Source organism: Triticum urartu, chromosome 5A (assembly GCF_056163025.1).
Source record: "Triticum urartu cultivar PI428250 chromosome 5A, HENAU_Tu73, whole genome shotgun sequence".
Classification (NCBI taxonomy): domain Eukaryota; kingdom Viridiplantae; phylum Streptophyta; class Magnoliopsida; order Poales; family Poaceae; genus Triticum; species Triticum urartu.
Window position 1 is genome coordinate 305,214,286 of NC_141877.1, and position 16,157 is coordinate 305,230,442.

The following is a 16,157-nucleotide window of genomic DNA, read 5'->3' on the forward strand; positions in this document are numbered from 1 at the left end:
CGCAACAAGGAAGTGCCTCCTTATTACACGAAAAATAATGATTCCTCCACCTGACAGTTGGGACCCACCGGACGGGCCACTGTATTTCGAAAAAAATGTTTCCCCCTGACTGCTGGGACCCACCAACTACATCTTCGCACGCAAGGAAGTGCATCCGGGCAAAAAAAAAATGATTCGCCCCCTGACTGTTGGGACCCACCAGCTACATCTTCGCAGGCAAGGAAGTGCCTGACAGTCGGGACCCACCTGGTCGAAGCGTACGTAGCATTGTCATTCTGCTCGCGAACGTGTACGTACATACTGGTCGATGTAGAGACGCGCACGTGTTGTAGTAGAGGCGTGCACATAGCATGTACACGTACATACAGCAGCCAGGGTGCAAGAAAGAAAATACGGCCACATATGTGTACATACGGGCGGGGTCTCGAACGCCTACTCGCACATACGTACGGCCATGGCTCGTGTACATGGCTGGGTCAGAACGGAAAAATAGCGTCGTCTTCGTGTTCATGGGGAGGCAACGGAATGCGTCGTGTTCATGGGGAGGCAACGGAATGCGCCGTGTTCATCGGGAGGGCTTGGACGGAACAGGCAATGGAAATGAGGCCTGGCATGCCGTAGAACGGAGGAAACGTCCTTGTGTTCGACCGGCCACGTTCGAAACGGGATCCTGTTCATCGGGAGGGGTCTGGCGTACCGCAAAACGGAGAAAACGGACCTCCTACGGTCGAAACGGGGGTCCTGTTGATCGGGAGGGGTGTGGCGTACCGCAAAACGGACGAAACGGACTAGTGTTGGAGCGCTACGGTCGAAACGGGGGTCCTGTTCATCGGGAGGGGTGTGGCGCACCGCAAAACAGGACTCCACGGGATACTGTTCATCTCCACCGTCGACCCCCTCCAGCCTCCATGAGCTACTGTTCATCCACCGTCGACCTCCTCCAGCCTCCACCTGCGACTGTTCATCCACGGGCTCCTGTTCATCCAGCCTCCACCGCACGCTACTCCACCGGCTGCTGTTCAACCAGCCCTCTCCACGGGCTCCTGTTCAACCACCCCTCCATGGGCTACTGTTCATCCTGCCCTCCATCGTCTACTGTTCATCCTGCCCTCCACGGGGTGGTCCTATTCATCCAGCCCTCCACGGGGTCCTGGTCATCCAGCCCCAACCGGCTCGATTGATCGGGGTCCTGTTCATCCAGAGACAACACCACGGGGTCCTGTTCATCCACCCCCACCGGGAACTATTCATCCACCCCCCCCCCCCCCCACAACGCTCACTGTTCATCCAGAGGCAGCATCGATCGGCTTCAGTTAGCAGCAGTAGCGAAGGAATCGCTCGATCGGGTTCAGTTAACAGCCATCGATTGATCGCTCGGGTTCAGTAACGTGTAGCCTGCAGTGCAATCGCTCGGGTTCAGTTAGAGCCCAACGCCTCGCTCGGGTTCAGTTAGAGCCAACGCCTCGCACACACGTGCGTACGTGTACGAGAGAAACGCGCATCGCTCGGCCCCCGACCTCCCACCGTAACCGGGAACTCCCTGAAATTTTCCTCCCCCTCGCTTCTACCACGGTTTTTTCCATCATGGACGGCCCAAAGAATGTCATGCAGCTGCGTCTCCGGTCCGCCCAGGACGAAAAGCCCATTTTCTGTCATGATTTTTTGTCATAGAAGTAAGAGCCCACCACATCTATGATGATACCGGGTTTTGTCACAATTATCGTCATAGAAGTGTCATATGTATGACAAAAAAAATTCGTTCGGCCCAAAATGTCACGGATGTGTCTTTTTTTGTAGTGAAGGCATGCATTGTATTGTTGCCATCGAGGATAACAAGATGGGGTTTTTATCATATTGCATGAATTTATCCCGCTACATCATGTCATCTTGCTTAAGGCGTTACTCTGTTCTTATGAACTTAATACTCTAGATGCATGTTGGATAGCGGTCGATGTGTGGAGTAATAGTAATAGATGCAGGCAGGAATCGGTCTACTTGTCTCGGACGTGATGCCTATATACATGATCATACCTAGATATTCTCATAACTATGCTCAATTCTGTTAATTGCTCAACAGTAATTTATTCACCCACCGTAAAATACCTATACTCTTGAGAGAAGCCACTAGTGAAACCTATGGCCCCCGGGTCTATCTTCATCATATTAAATCTTTCAATACTTAGTTATTTTCATTGCCTTTTATTTTACTTTGCATCTTTATCATAAAAATACCAAAAATATTATCTTATCATATCTATCAGATCTCACTCTCGTAAATGACCGTGTAGGGATTGACAACCCCTTATCGCGTTGGTTGCGAGGATTTATTTGTTTTGTGCAGGTGTGAGGAACTCGCGCATAGCCTCCTACTGGATTGATACCTTGGTTCTCAAAAACTGATAGAAATACTTACGCTACTTTGCTGCATCATCCTTTCCTCTTCAAGGGAAAACCAACGCAGTGCTCCAGAGGTAGCAGGTACTAATATTCTGCAAAGTCAAAAACAAGCAAAAAACAGTAACTAGCACTAGGCGCTAAGTTAATAGGTTAGTCCCAAAAAATGATATATTCTTGCTTGAAAGTGTATATAAAACATTCAAGATTGATAATATAATAGCATAGGACAATCAAAAATTATAGATACGTTGGAGATGTATCATTAGCATAAAACAACAAAAAATTATAGATACGACGGAGACTTATCAGTAAGCAGTCACCAGGATTCTCATGCATGCACTACCAAGCTTCCATGGATCCCGTGTGTGGCAACAAAGCCAAGTGGATACATCAAGATCTGTGGGTTAATACTTTTCACACTACGTTGGTCCATATTAGAAGCCAGATAATTATTTAACTAATATATGCATTATTCTAGGATCACTTTATCTGTGAGGATGGGTTCCAGGCTGACACATGCCTACACATGGAGAGAGTTGCGAAGAAAAATCTCCCGGGCATGCATGTTGCATGATGTGCACTACAAGTCCGTGACTAGATTTTATGGTAGGGGTGAAAATGGGAAGCCGATAATGAAGCGGAAGGAAGCGGCGACACAAATCTGGAGCGGAACCAGTACTTGTCAGTAAGTAACATCACTGCTTGCTACTACTAAGATTACCATTGCTTGTTTCTTTTCTTTGTCATATACACATATGATGTATTTTTCTATGTAGGTGAGAGAGAAATGGATACCAGCATATTGTTGGGAGAGGTTGGCGGATATGTGATGCACCCCAATGTGGCAGGAGCAACAAATGAAGGAAATGGATACTGATGCAGGGCTGACACACGTTCAGGATAGCCACAACCTGACAGGAGGCGGGAACAAGGATGGCCACCACTACCTTGTCGATGGCTCAATCTTCACTCCTCAAATCCCGAGTATTCTCAGCTCCACTTACAAAGCACAAGCTCAAGTGTTTTCGTACGGAGTCGCCTGATGTCTAGTGCGGCTGTGATTGTCATGCTCCAGGTGTGTACCTTTCATACCCATATCTTTACATTCTTGCACTACAACATATTCTTGACATGTGCTTGATGACTCATCCTACTACAGCGGTTGTCCACGGTGCAATTGTCACATGGGTCTGATATATTTCGATGGAACCTATATGGAAATGGTCAATTCTCAGTGGAGTCTATGTATAAAGCGTTAATCCATTCTGATGTTTTAGTTGATAATAATAAGAAGATCTTGAAGATAAAGATACCTCTGAAGAATAAATTTTTTGCATGGTATCTTTGTCGCGGAGTCATTCTTACTAAAGATAACCTTATTAAGAGAAATTGGCATGGAAGTCCGCAATGTGTCTTTTTTCATCATGATGAGACAATAAAACATTTGTTCTTCCAATGCAAATCAGCTCGTTCTATATGGTCAGTCATCCAGATAGCTTCTGGCTTGTATCCTCCTTGTATTGTTGCTAATGTATTTGGCAACTGGTTACATGGGATTGATCACACGTTTAGAACTCTTCTTAGGTTGGGAGCGCTTGCCGTTATTTGGTCACTTTGGCTATATAGAAATGATAAGTTTTTTATTGATAAAAGTACTTCTCTGCTGCAGGTTATCTACAGATGTATCGGGACTCTTCGTCTATGGTCATCTCTGCAACGCGTGGAGAATCGAGACCTATTTACGGAGGTGTGTACACGATTGAAGGATACGGCGAGGGATACTTTTACCCCAACATGCATGGCAGCATGATCTTAGGATTGTCCCACCTCCGCTTTAGGCGTTATACGGACCCTACATATTTCTTAGTATTTCACCTTTTTATTTTTCTTTTATGCGAGAGGACTTTATTTGGTTGTGTGCATCTTAGTTGTGCAGAGACCGGGTGTAATGCTTAAACCTTTTAAGTAATAAAGCGCCCCTTTTCAAAAAAGTTGGAGGCAGAAAGAGCTGCACTAGATAGAGTTGGCGAAAGAAATGAGACAAAGTGAGGAATCCAAGAGAAGGAATGAGGCAGGAAAAAAGAACCTTCAAGACCAAGTAAAGGTTAGTTCTTTTCCATACATTGCCTACAGTATTATCCGATAAAATTCTTCGCCGACAATGCAACCAAAAATAACTGTAGAATTTTTTTGACCGTCTCGAGGCTTCGTCGACGTCGCCTCCCCCCCCCCTCCTCCTCCTCCTCCTCCTCTGGCACCACCATAACCCTGAGGTCGTGTCGGCAAATATGTTTGTGTCATATGGTTGTGTGACAGATGGTGAACTTGTTTATTTTTATGACAATGAACTTGCAGTGTATGTGTGTGAATTGATGATGTTATGGTATGTGATGTGAATGATGATGATATGTGAGACAATAAACTTGTGATGTCCTGATATGTACTCCCTCTGTTCCATAATAATTATCATGATTTTAGTTCAAACTAAAACCATTACTATTATGGAGTGGAGGGAGTATATATGAATTGCTACATCTTTGAATTGTAAGGCTTTTGGGGAACAAAGTGTAAAAAAAGTACAACTGAGAAGTTTTGCTGAGTGCACTCGACAAAGGCCCTGTTTGGATACTATAACTCTGTTAGAGATTAGAGTTAGATTCTAACCCTGAACTAACTTTATTTAAAGAGGTGTTTGGATGACAGAGTTAGATGGAGCGCGGATACGGCGAGGCTCCTTCATGGACGGTGCGAGAGAGAGGGAGGGAGAGGACGAGAAGATTCGAGGAAATGGTGAGGGATCTGTTGCGGCGAGAGCAAGAGAAAAAAAATGTTTTTTAGTGGTTCCAAGAAGAACTAACCCAAATAAGCACCTCTTGGGTGGGTTAGATTTTTTGAATGAGTTAGATGCATCTAACCCAAACTAACCCTCCTGTTTGGATATTTCTGGGTTAGTTGAGTCCAATCTAACCCAAACTAACTCTAACCTATGGATCCAAACAGGGCCAAAGGCAATATATGCCGGCACGAAGCCCTAAGCTGGGTGGGTCCTGTTTTTCATGTCTTTGCCAAATATTGCCCTGCACTCGGCAAAGAGCAACCATTACCAAGTTATATATCTTTGCCAAGTTTTTTTCCCACACTCATGAAAGATACCGCTTTTCCAGGTTCCACGTCATTACCGAATTTTTTTAACCTTGCACTTGGCTTTACGTTGGTTTACCGAGTTCCTGATAAAAGAAACTCGACAGATTGTTGTGCATTAGGCAAACTTCTTGATTTCAGTAGTGGATACAAAAGAAACTTGAAAAAAAGTAAGTCCTGATTTCAGTTGTTGAAAAAGGCTCGGCCTCGTGCCCCCCACCCCCAACTCCCCCCCCCCCCCACTCCTCAGGGGACGACTCGAGAGCCCCAACCCTAGCCACCGGACTCCGATCCTCTTCCAGCCCCCTCACCGCCATCGCCGGGTAAAGCCCGCGTGGTGTTGGCGGCGACGGGATCCCCCTTTTGCCTTCTCCCGGAGCGAATGTTGCGGTGGTCCTTCTCTGCTCGGCTGGTGCTGTTTCCCAGTGGCCGGCGCGTCAGGAACGGTGGCGCGCGTGGCCTGGAGGCGGAGCGGGCGACACAGCTAGCTGGTGGTGGCGCGTCGCAGTGGAACGCGCAGGGCGATGGCGGCTTGGTGATCCTCGTCGTGGCAGAGTTCCTGACTGGCCAGATCTGCGCTGGCCGAAGGTGAGGGCTGGTGGCTGACGCATGGTAGGTGTGTTGGTGCTACGGCGGGCCTGGCAGGTTCCAACAGAGGAGTTGTGGCACACTCTAGTGGCACTGGCGCCTGCTGGAGGCGGTGGCGCGTTCCCACGGGCAGGTTGGTGACGGCACTGCATTGGCTCGGTCAAGATGGAGTCTTGTGAACATTGAGCGGCTGGTCACCCCTGTGCGGCGTGGCGAGCGGTGGTGCTCTTCTGGTGGTCCCTGCCTGGGTCTTTTCATGGGGAGGCAGTTCTGATCGTCGCAAGGCCATCCCTTGGAGTGGGTGACGACCGTTGCAGGCGGTCCTGGAGCTGGCCAAAGGTGCTGGTTTGCTGCGGCCCCTCGTGCAAACTAGGAGTTGGTGGTGTGGTCGCGGTTTCCCTGCCGGGCGGTCTGTCATTGGTCCTCGGTTTTAGAGCTATGTCGGCAAGTGTTGCGATGGCGGCGGTGTGAGGCTTCTTGGACAGTGCAACCAATTCCATGGAGGGGTGGAGATGGGCAACGCGGGGATGAAAATCTCGCTCAGCTTCTGCGGGGATGATGGTGACGGCACCCGTGGATGCCATTCCCCTCCTTGGAGGCGTCACCGAGCGTGTTCGCCATCTCCCTTGCTCTCATGGAGTTGGTGGATATCACCGGGCGCAAGCCTCGATTCGGTGTTTGGATCGTCACGATAGTGTCGTTCTCAACGTCGCTCCTCTGTTGGGAGCATTGTGTTTGGATACACGATTGACTTCTCATTGCTCTCCTCCAGTGGTCGCCGTGACATCTTTTATCCTCCGTGAGTCCTTTTTTATCCTCCGCGGCGCTATGTACGCCCCTCGTCGGTGTCTCCAAGATGGTGTCTTCCGGATCGAATTGAGTCCTGCCATTCAACTGCTCAGACGCTCATGATGAATGGTGCGTCAACAAGCGAAGTTCTGCGGAAGTTGGGGTCTTAAGAGGTGCCCGACATCGGCCGTGACGCGGTGCTATGTATTAGCTTAGGATAGGCTCTTTTGCGTTGTAGTCCCTCCGTTCCTAAATATAAGCCTTTTATAGATTTTAATATAGACTATATACCGAGAAAAATGAGTGAATCTATGCTCTAAAATATATTTGTATACATCCGTATATAGTTCTTATTGAAATCTCTAGAGAGACTTATATTTAGAAACAGAGGAAGTAGCTTGCTTTGCAGTGGTGTTTGTCTTCCGTCTTGCTGGTATGGTGTTCATGCTACGCTTGTTATTCGCATCGAGTGATAGCTTTCTTATAATCAAATTTCTAGTTATGTTACATCTAGTCATACTCTCGAGAGAAAAAAATTGATGAGTGCCTGCCTCTAAGGTAGAATTATACGCTTAAAACAAATGCCAATCAGTTAAGTTACATTTCCTGTAAGTATAATTGTAAGCATGCAATTGAACTTGAAATAACTGAGTAGTTCGGACATCCTATGGCTGAAAAAGTTATAGTATAAACTAGCACAAATAATGAACTCTTTCAATCAATTTGTTGCCTTTGCTTTTGGAAGGTCCAATCCATGTGTGATACTCATGCGAGGGGAGGCTTCAGTTCTTGCGCGCATTTGCCTCCTTCTCCGGCGTCAGAAGTCGCGCACCGGCCTCGGCATTCCCCTTCCTCTCGGCCTCCTTTGCCTTGAGCGCCTGCAACTTGGCGTGGTTGTAGTAGGCGACGCCAAGGAAGGCAATGGCGTAGCCGGCGAGGTTCACTGGTGTCACGGTGTCCTGGATGACCGACCATGAGAAGGCGATGAGCAGCCAGTCCTTGACCACCCCTGCCACGTTCATGGTCAGCGCCGACGTCTTCCCCACCAGCAGGAACACCGCCAGGTTCAGCGCGAAGGCGCACAGCGAATTGGTCCCGAAAACGACCACGTCTGGCCGGACGATCCCGGCCGCGGACGCCGCCTGCAGCCTCGGCAGCTCGACGAACGTCCACGGCACGGTGAGGAAGAGCAGGCAGCAGGGGGCGATGTAGTAGAGCGAGGTGATGGGGTTGAGCTTGATGCCCCTGGAGGTGAGCAGTATCTGGATGAGCACGAGGCGCGTGGCCTCGGCGGCGACGGCGGCGAGCTGGAGCGTGACGCCGAAGACGTCGAAGCGCGCCTCCCCGAAGGCCGCGACGGCGACCCCCGCGGAGATGCCGAGCATGTTGAGCATGGAGGCCCTGCGGAAGGTCTCGGTTCGGAAGGCGATGGCGAGGGAGTAGACGGCGACGGGCATGAGCGCCTTGAGCATCTGGATGAAGGAGACGGAGAGGTAGATGTAGGCGGAGTTGGAGAACCAGAGGGAGAGCGCGTAGAGCGCGCCGATGGGGACGACGGTGGCGACGTAGAGCGAGGGCGTCATGGGCGGGTCGGCGGGGAGGTCGACGAGGCGGAAGACGCGGACGAGCGCGGCGGCGAGGGAGGCGCAGAAGGCCATGTGGATCATGGTGAGCGAGATGGGGAAGGGCCAGTCGTACATCTTGGGGTCGAGGATGTACTTGTTGTACACGATCACCGTGAAGCTGAGGCTGATCCACACGGCCACGTACGCGTAGGACAGCAGCACGGACCTCAGCACCGAGGTCGGCTGCGCCACGACCGCCGTCGAGGACTCGACGTCCATGGCGGCCGCGGGGGGCTTGGTGCTGCCATCGCCGCCGGCGACGCCCATTGGGGCGAGGGGGGTGGAAGCGCGCGGTGGTTGCTAGTGGTGGCGAATCTCCCCGGCCGCGCGGTGAGCCTCGGTATGGTGTTGACTAGAGACGCGCGGTTCGACGTTTATTTAACAACATTGGCACAGGTTTCGGTAGCTTGCCGAATCATGGAACCTTTACGTGCGGTGCGTCTCACTTGTAGAATTATCAATCTGTAGAAGGTTAAGGAGGGGTGGTGGTAGCAATTGCAATTGAAAATACCAAGGTCAGCTCTCTGAACGTACTAGGATCCAAGGAAGTACAGTAGAAATGTGGAGTCAAATGCACACTTGCACTACTAGTGTGTGCATACACTCGCAGATCTCGATAAGAAAATCGCTTTACACGCTTGATGCCCGGTGCCCCGGACGATCGCGTTGGCTCGATCAAAGCCATTCGATGAGAACGTTCTCAGTCAACGCTCGCTGGATGGACTGGAGCGTAGGCCTCTTTCCCTGGCCGAGTTTCGGCTTCTTCTTGTTGCTCCATCCTCACCATGCAGCAGTGCGTGCGAGCTGCGCCGGCATATTTGCACCGACTTTGCCTTTTTCCTTTCTTCGCTTTTTATGATTTTCTTATTTTTCTTTAGGTGTTTAATTTTTTTTTATTTTGCCTCCTTTTAGAAGCACAAGTTTTTGTGTACATGATAACTTTCGCCTCCTTTCGTTGGGAATGGGAGGTAGCGCATCCCAACATCATCCATCAAAATGGACACCCGAATGCCGTGCCAGCATCTAAGCCTATATATTAAATATCTGTTTTTTTAGAAATAGTATAAAACAACATCAAATATACGCCATGCAGCCTCACTTTGAGTCATTTGTTCGTTAGCAATTCAAGCATACATGTAAATAAAAGTGTTGGATGTTCAACAAGTTTTTAAAATTGGTCGGTCCCAAATTCAACCATACTTCTCGAAACTTCAAAAGTGGCCTTTATCTGAAAATATTTCTCCTCGAGCTTGACCTTTTTCATCGTCCCATGTTCTCCCAAGTAGGATGCCCCTTGAGTTTCAACCAACGATGTATCAATTTGAAGGGCTTGCGCTCCATCCTGGAGTACATCGTGGCAGCGGGTCTGGGATATAGAATGATGTGATCAATCAAGTTGCAATATTGAGTGAATCAATGAATTGACCGACAAGAAGCAAAACTTATGATCTCCATGATTAGCGCATCCGTTGGCATCATTCTTTCCTCTTGTGCAATCATAGTGCAATACTTCATGACGATAATTAAAATGGTGTAACACCGATGGAGTAGCGACTTCCCATTGCGATTATGGATCACATCCCAATTGGAGGGCTCGTAGTAATGAAACCAAGAATGCACATGCTGCCAAAATATCGTGCACTTTTGCTTCATACCAACAAACGCCGCACTTGTGGCCAACTATGTGTCGCACAACAATGCCTCCCTCGCAGAGTACCTCGCCAGCATGCTTACTTCGGGCCTGTTTTGAAGTCTCTCGCTCCACGCTTCACAAACTTCTTGTGCGGAGCCGAGCCGAAGTGGGGGAAAGGGCTATGCACTACAAAAAATACACTTCTGTGGTGATACGTGTTTGTCAGAGTAGGTCGCGTTTTTTGTCATGCATGTACATTCATGATAATTTTATGACAGAATCAAGATAGTCATACATGTGCTGTCGTAGAAGTGTTCCATGACATTACCAAAATTATCATCACGGAAGTGTCCACTTCCATGACAATAAATCACGCGTCACAGAAGTGCTTTCGTTAAAGGTGACCGACACGTGGCATCCACCGTGACGGAACGCCGTTAAGCTATCGGGTTGGGTTTTGGATCCGATAACTCGTTAACAGCCCCGACCAATGGGAAATTTCCACGTGTAAAATTCTTATTGGCCGGACGAAACACGTGTCAGCTCGTCAGTGGGTCAGATAGGCGCCTATGATATGTCGACACGTGCCACGGCCCATCACTGGCCCATTTATCTTACAAAGCCGGCCCGTTTGACTTGGTCAAAAGTTAACGGGTTGGCCCATGAAAAGCCTGTTAACGGTCTCTTCGCAAATAGCCCATTTTACGGCCCGTTAGGCCCTAAAGGAAATCGGCCCAACAACGTCATGTGGGCTGTCGAATATAACACCAGCCCATTTCACTTTCGGCCCATGTATGGCCCACGACGTCTTTCGGCCCATATGAGGCCTTCGTATCTTTCGGCCCTTTACAGGCCCACGGTGACTCTAGCCCATAATGAACAATAATTTTCTTTATACCCGTTAACGGCCCGTGATTTACATGGGCCGTTTCCAGCCCGTGTTAGCTTTCGGCCTATTGACGGCCCATACGTTCTTGGGCTCCTTTTTAGCCCTCAATTACTTCCGGCCCGTTACTGGCATGTTCCCCTAATGGGCCAAATTTGGCCCATGGCAAGAGTCGGCCCGTTACTGGCCTGTTCCCCTAATGGGCCAAATTCGGCCCATGGCAAGAGTCGGCCCGTTACTGGCCTGTTACCCTAATGGGCCAAATTCGGCCCATGGCAAGAGTCGGACCGTTTCTGGCTTATTAACCCGTTGCGCCATTTCCAGCCCGTCCTATATTCCGGCCCATTAACGACCCGTTATGCCTATGACAGAATTAAGCCTTTGTTGTCCTAGGGCCTGTTGCCGTGTTGGGCCGATACCAATTACGCCCGATTATGGCCCATGTATACCCATTTATCCGACGGCCCGAGGCCCACCGATTATAGGCCCATTTATCGACGGCCCGTAGGAGACCCATGGATCCTACGGCCCGTATATGGCCCATGGTAGTTGCGGCCACTAGCAAACCAGGGAAAAAGAAGACTAGAAAATAAATAAGGCCGAAACTAACGCTAGGCTATTAAGGCGATTGCACAGATTACATCCATTCGGCATCAAAGATCGCCACCAGTGCAAATATAGGGAACACCCTACACTATACAAAAATGGCTTGTTGTTTTCTTCAGCCGGTGGCTGCACGTTAAGAATAAATTTTGTATCGCACCAAAACAAATTACAACTATATAACAAAAGGAAGGTTGGCATAAAACTTAACAGTCTAGCAGATAAATGCACCACCAGAAGTTCTGAAGCTCAGTTCATTTGACCTGACCGTTACGTTTTCATGCTGTATTGTCCGATGGAGCACCATAACCCTCGCCTTCATTTCCCCTAGGCTCCTGAACAACATAGCAAATGTCTGATAGTCTGGTTTCAAAACCATGCATATCTTGACGACATTGAGCAATGTTTCTCCTTGTTTCACAAAGGGTCTCTATTAGGGAATGGACTTGTGTCTGGAGCGCAGATACAACATTGCTTTGGGATTGCATTTCTTGATCATGAGGCAGTTTGGACGATATTGCCTTAACAACCAACCCAGTATTACGCAGGAACGTGCTTTTGGCACTGTTAGTGGACAGGTACTGACCCACTACATCAAGAGCTGCCATTGCGGTTATAGTTGCCTCGCCACCTTCAGAAGGTGGCGGTTCCACCATTTTTTCCATAGCTCGCTGAAAAGTTGAGGTTTTACATTAGTAGTACCAGAACGTAAGATATTAAGGAGGCAGCAAAACCAAACAAAATAGCTTTGGTCTATATACAGAACTTATTCTGGTGAACCCATGTAAAATATTAGTTGTATTTTATTGCAAAGTACATAATAAAATCAGGTTCCAAACATATGACCATGTACCATCGCTAATGTATTGTCTATTTCTTCACATTGTATTAAGGGCTAAGGATAAAGAGACGAAGTTTATAATACGATAAGCATAGTATGACATCATTCATATCACAAAACAACTGAGAACAGACAAACAGGCAATTGTAACATTGTGTGGGCAAGTCCAGCACGGAACTAGATTACGGGTCAAGATCAAAGGAACATCACTCCTCTCTTTTAAACCTTATAAGGTGCAATGATACGCTAAGACAATTGTGTATAAAATTGAAAAGAGTAATAGACATTGGCTACAAACCATGCAGTTCAAGGCACGAGTCAGAGTAAGTAGTAGTTAAAAGGCATGAGGATTAAGGACTTACAACAGCGGCTTTGACTGGTGTAGTCATGCCCTTCTTCTTGCTGGTGTGACAGTCCTTGAAGATTTTCACAGCATTTGGTTCAGGTACTTTTTGGTCCTTGCGGGCTTTCCTCTGCATTTCAAACAAGTCAATATAGATATGATAATATGGTATAGCGAAAAGAGTGAAACAGCAGCTAATTACAAGAGCCTCGCAGTGTGCAATATAGCTACGAGATCCTGTCGTCTGTTGGAATTTCACTTTCGTACGGTTGGCCTTATTATTTGAACGGTTCACCTACAAGAAGATAGATTTGTGTGGCACATGCGTAAAGAGGACTTCAACATGTGATCTGATCACATATATATAATGTACTTGATACTTCGGATCAGACCAGTGTTTAACAAGGCCCCTCCAGTCTTCATTCGATATATTTTCCACTGGAGATGTTTCGGAAAGTTCACTGTTAGCCTTGCCTTCAAAGTGAGTTTTCCTCAAGTTATACCGATACTGTCGCAGAGCAGACTTGAAAACATGGGTGCAAGTTTGTCTGGTTGCATCACCTTGGCTATCCAACTTGAACCTCATCTATTGAAAATTATGGGAGTCTCATTATCAGCAACCTAGAAAGTATGGGACAGAGCAAGACAATATTATTATTTCCATACATAACCATACTTACAGATAAATGGTCGAGGAAGGTGTTGAACTGGGTTTCGTCGTTGTCATTCCTATACTGAATCCATGTTGGGAGGATACGTACATGACACCTAACGGCAACCGCTGCCTCTGATACTAACTTGGCTGACTCTGTAGCATCACGTGGCCTTTTTAAACCTGCCTCAAAACGGATCTCCATTCTTCCTCCTCTAGATTTAGTGAATCTATCGAGCATTATCCCTGATGTTTGTTTCCTCTTGCGCCTAGGTGCTAGTCCAACAACGAACATAGGAAGTGTTAGTGTACATCAAACTGTGAGACTACATATAAAGAAGCATGCAACTGTAACTTGACTCCAGCAACTACCTTCTTGTTGTTGAAGCTCACAAGGTTCATCTGATATTGCCAACTCGTCTTGTGTCAAGAGTGCTTGGGGAGTAGTGTCAGGTGGCAAGGGAGCTTGGGAACGTGCTGCTAGCTCAGTTGACGCACGAGTAAGTCGTGCAGCTGGTAGCACTGTGGTAGGTGTTGCAAGAACTAGGGTTGTCTCTGCTTGTTTGGTGGCAGCTATTTTTTTCTATTTCGTTTTTTTTGCAACTCGTGTAGCATGGGATGCCGTGTTTGTAGAATTTTCCGCTGGACTTTGACCTTCTATTGCACCATCAGTACCAGCAGAATCTGCAAGATTCATCCGCTTCTCATTCCCTGCCATTCTGTGTTTCTTCCTCTTTCTCTGTGCCATGTTAAGTCAAGCCGACAAGAAAAATGAATAACAATTTAGTTCTTCAGAACAAATTGATGCGTGATGTAGATGAATTGAACTTTGATGTTAGACAACCACATGATAGGAGGATGTAATATGTATGAAAAACAGGACGGGAGAGATAACCAGAACTATGATGTGTAAACTAAAAGAAGACATTTCACCAAATTAGAAGCAATGCAATGGAAGGTAGACACCATATGAAAGATGCTACAAATATCGCTCTGCCAAGTTAACAGTGTCTCATCATAAATGGCGTTTAAACAAATGTGAAGCAGTACAAGAAATAAATCATATGCAAGATGCAAACAACATCACACTACCATGTTAGAGGTCTCTCGTAATTAGTGCCATTGCATATTCACAGCATTGCATATTCACAGCTTATGATGTGTAAACTAAGGAGAAGACATTTCAACAAATTAGAAGCAATGAAAGCTAGACACCATATGAAAGATGCAACGAATATCACTCTACCAAGTTAAAATTGTCTCATCATAAGTGCCATTTCAACAAATTAGTAGTACAAACTAGAAAAGAATGTGGATGTAACCTATATCACACTCCGAAGTCAAACGTGTCTTATGATAAGTGATTGTTGCAGGTTACACAACAGTAGTAATTTGATGTAAGAACATGGTGTGATAGACAGATATTGTATGTTCTAGAAACAGGAACACGTGTCTTATTCAAGTATAATGTGTAAAGTAAGCAGATGGAATTCAACAAAATTAGAAGCAATACAAGCTAGACATCACACATAACATGCAACCACATATAACAGTGCCAAGTTAGAGGGAGCACCGGTGATGCTGCACTAGGGGAGACGTGCTCATCATAAACACGGCTTTGTTGAGTGTCTATGCATGTGTTGTCTTGGAAATCATCTTGGGGGTGTGGAGGAGTAGAAACTGTAGAGGCCCTCCGTTCAGAAGGACCACCTTTATCCGCTGCCTTGCTAACTTGATTTTGAATTGTCAAGTAAAACCGACAAGAAAAAGCAATAAAATTCTCTCTTCAGAACTCATTCATGCATGATACTGACAATCACTACTTTGATGTAAGGCAAACACATGATACCAGGATGGAATATGTATGAAAAATAGGACGGGATGGCATGTTCACAACTGTTTATGTAAACTAAGCAGAAACCATTCCAGCAAATAAGAAGCAGTGCAAGCTAGACACCACATGAAAGATGCAACCAATATGACTCTGTCAAGTTAAAAGCGTCCCATCATAAATGGAATTTCAACAAATTAGAAGCAGCACATGCTATAAATCATATGAAAGATGCAACTAATATCGCACTGCATATACTAAAGGTGTCTCGTCATGTTGATTGATGCGGGATACAAAAAAACAATAGTTTTATGTAAGGACATGCTTAATAGACAGATGTACTATGTACTAAATACAGGAAGGCATATCACATTAACAGGTATAATGTATAAGTTAGGCAGACTAGCACATGCAGTTTAACCAGATTGGAAGAATTACAATCTAGACACCATATGCAACATGCAACCACATATCATGCTACCAAGTTAGAGCAAGCACCTGCGATGCTAGTGTAGGGGAAATGATGTAATCAACTATAGAGCTACGTTCACTATCTTCATCTCGCATTTCTGTTGTTTCTTGAGAATCATGTCGGGAGGCTGACGCTGCATTCTCTAAATGAGGAGTAGTCCCCTTGCCTGCCTGCCTCGTCATAAGTGATTGATGAGGGATACACAAGAACATTAGTTTGATATAAGAACATGGTTAATACATAGATGTACTAGTATGTACCAAAAACAGAAAGGCATGTCATATTCAAAGGTATAATGTGTAAGCTAAGCAGATGCAATTTAACCAAATTGGAAGCAATACAAGCTAGACATCCGG

The 16,157-nt window shown here is 46.7% G+C and overlaps 1 pseudogene; it reads right to left on the bottom strand.

Annotated features, from left to right (window-relative positions):
- Window positions 1-7,448: 7,448 nt before the first annotated feature.
- Window positions 7,449-8,959, bottom strand: LOC125508608 (putative sugar phosphate/phosphate translocator At4g32390 pseudogene; annotated as a pseudogene).
- Window positions 8,960-16,157: the final 7,198 nt, after the last annotated feature.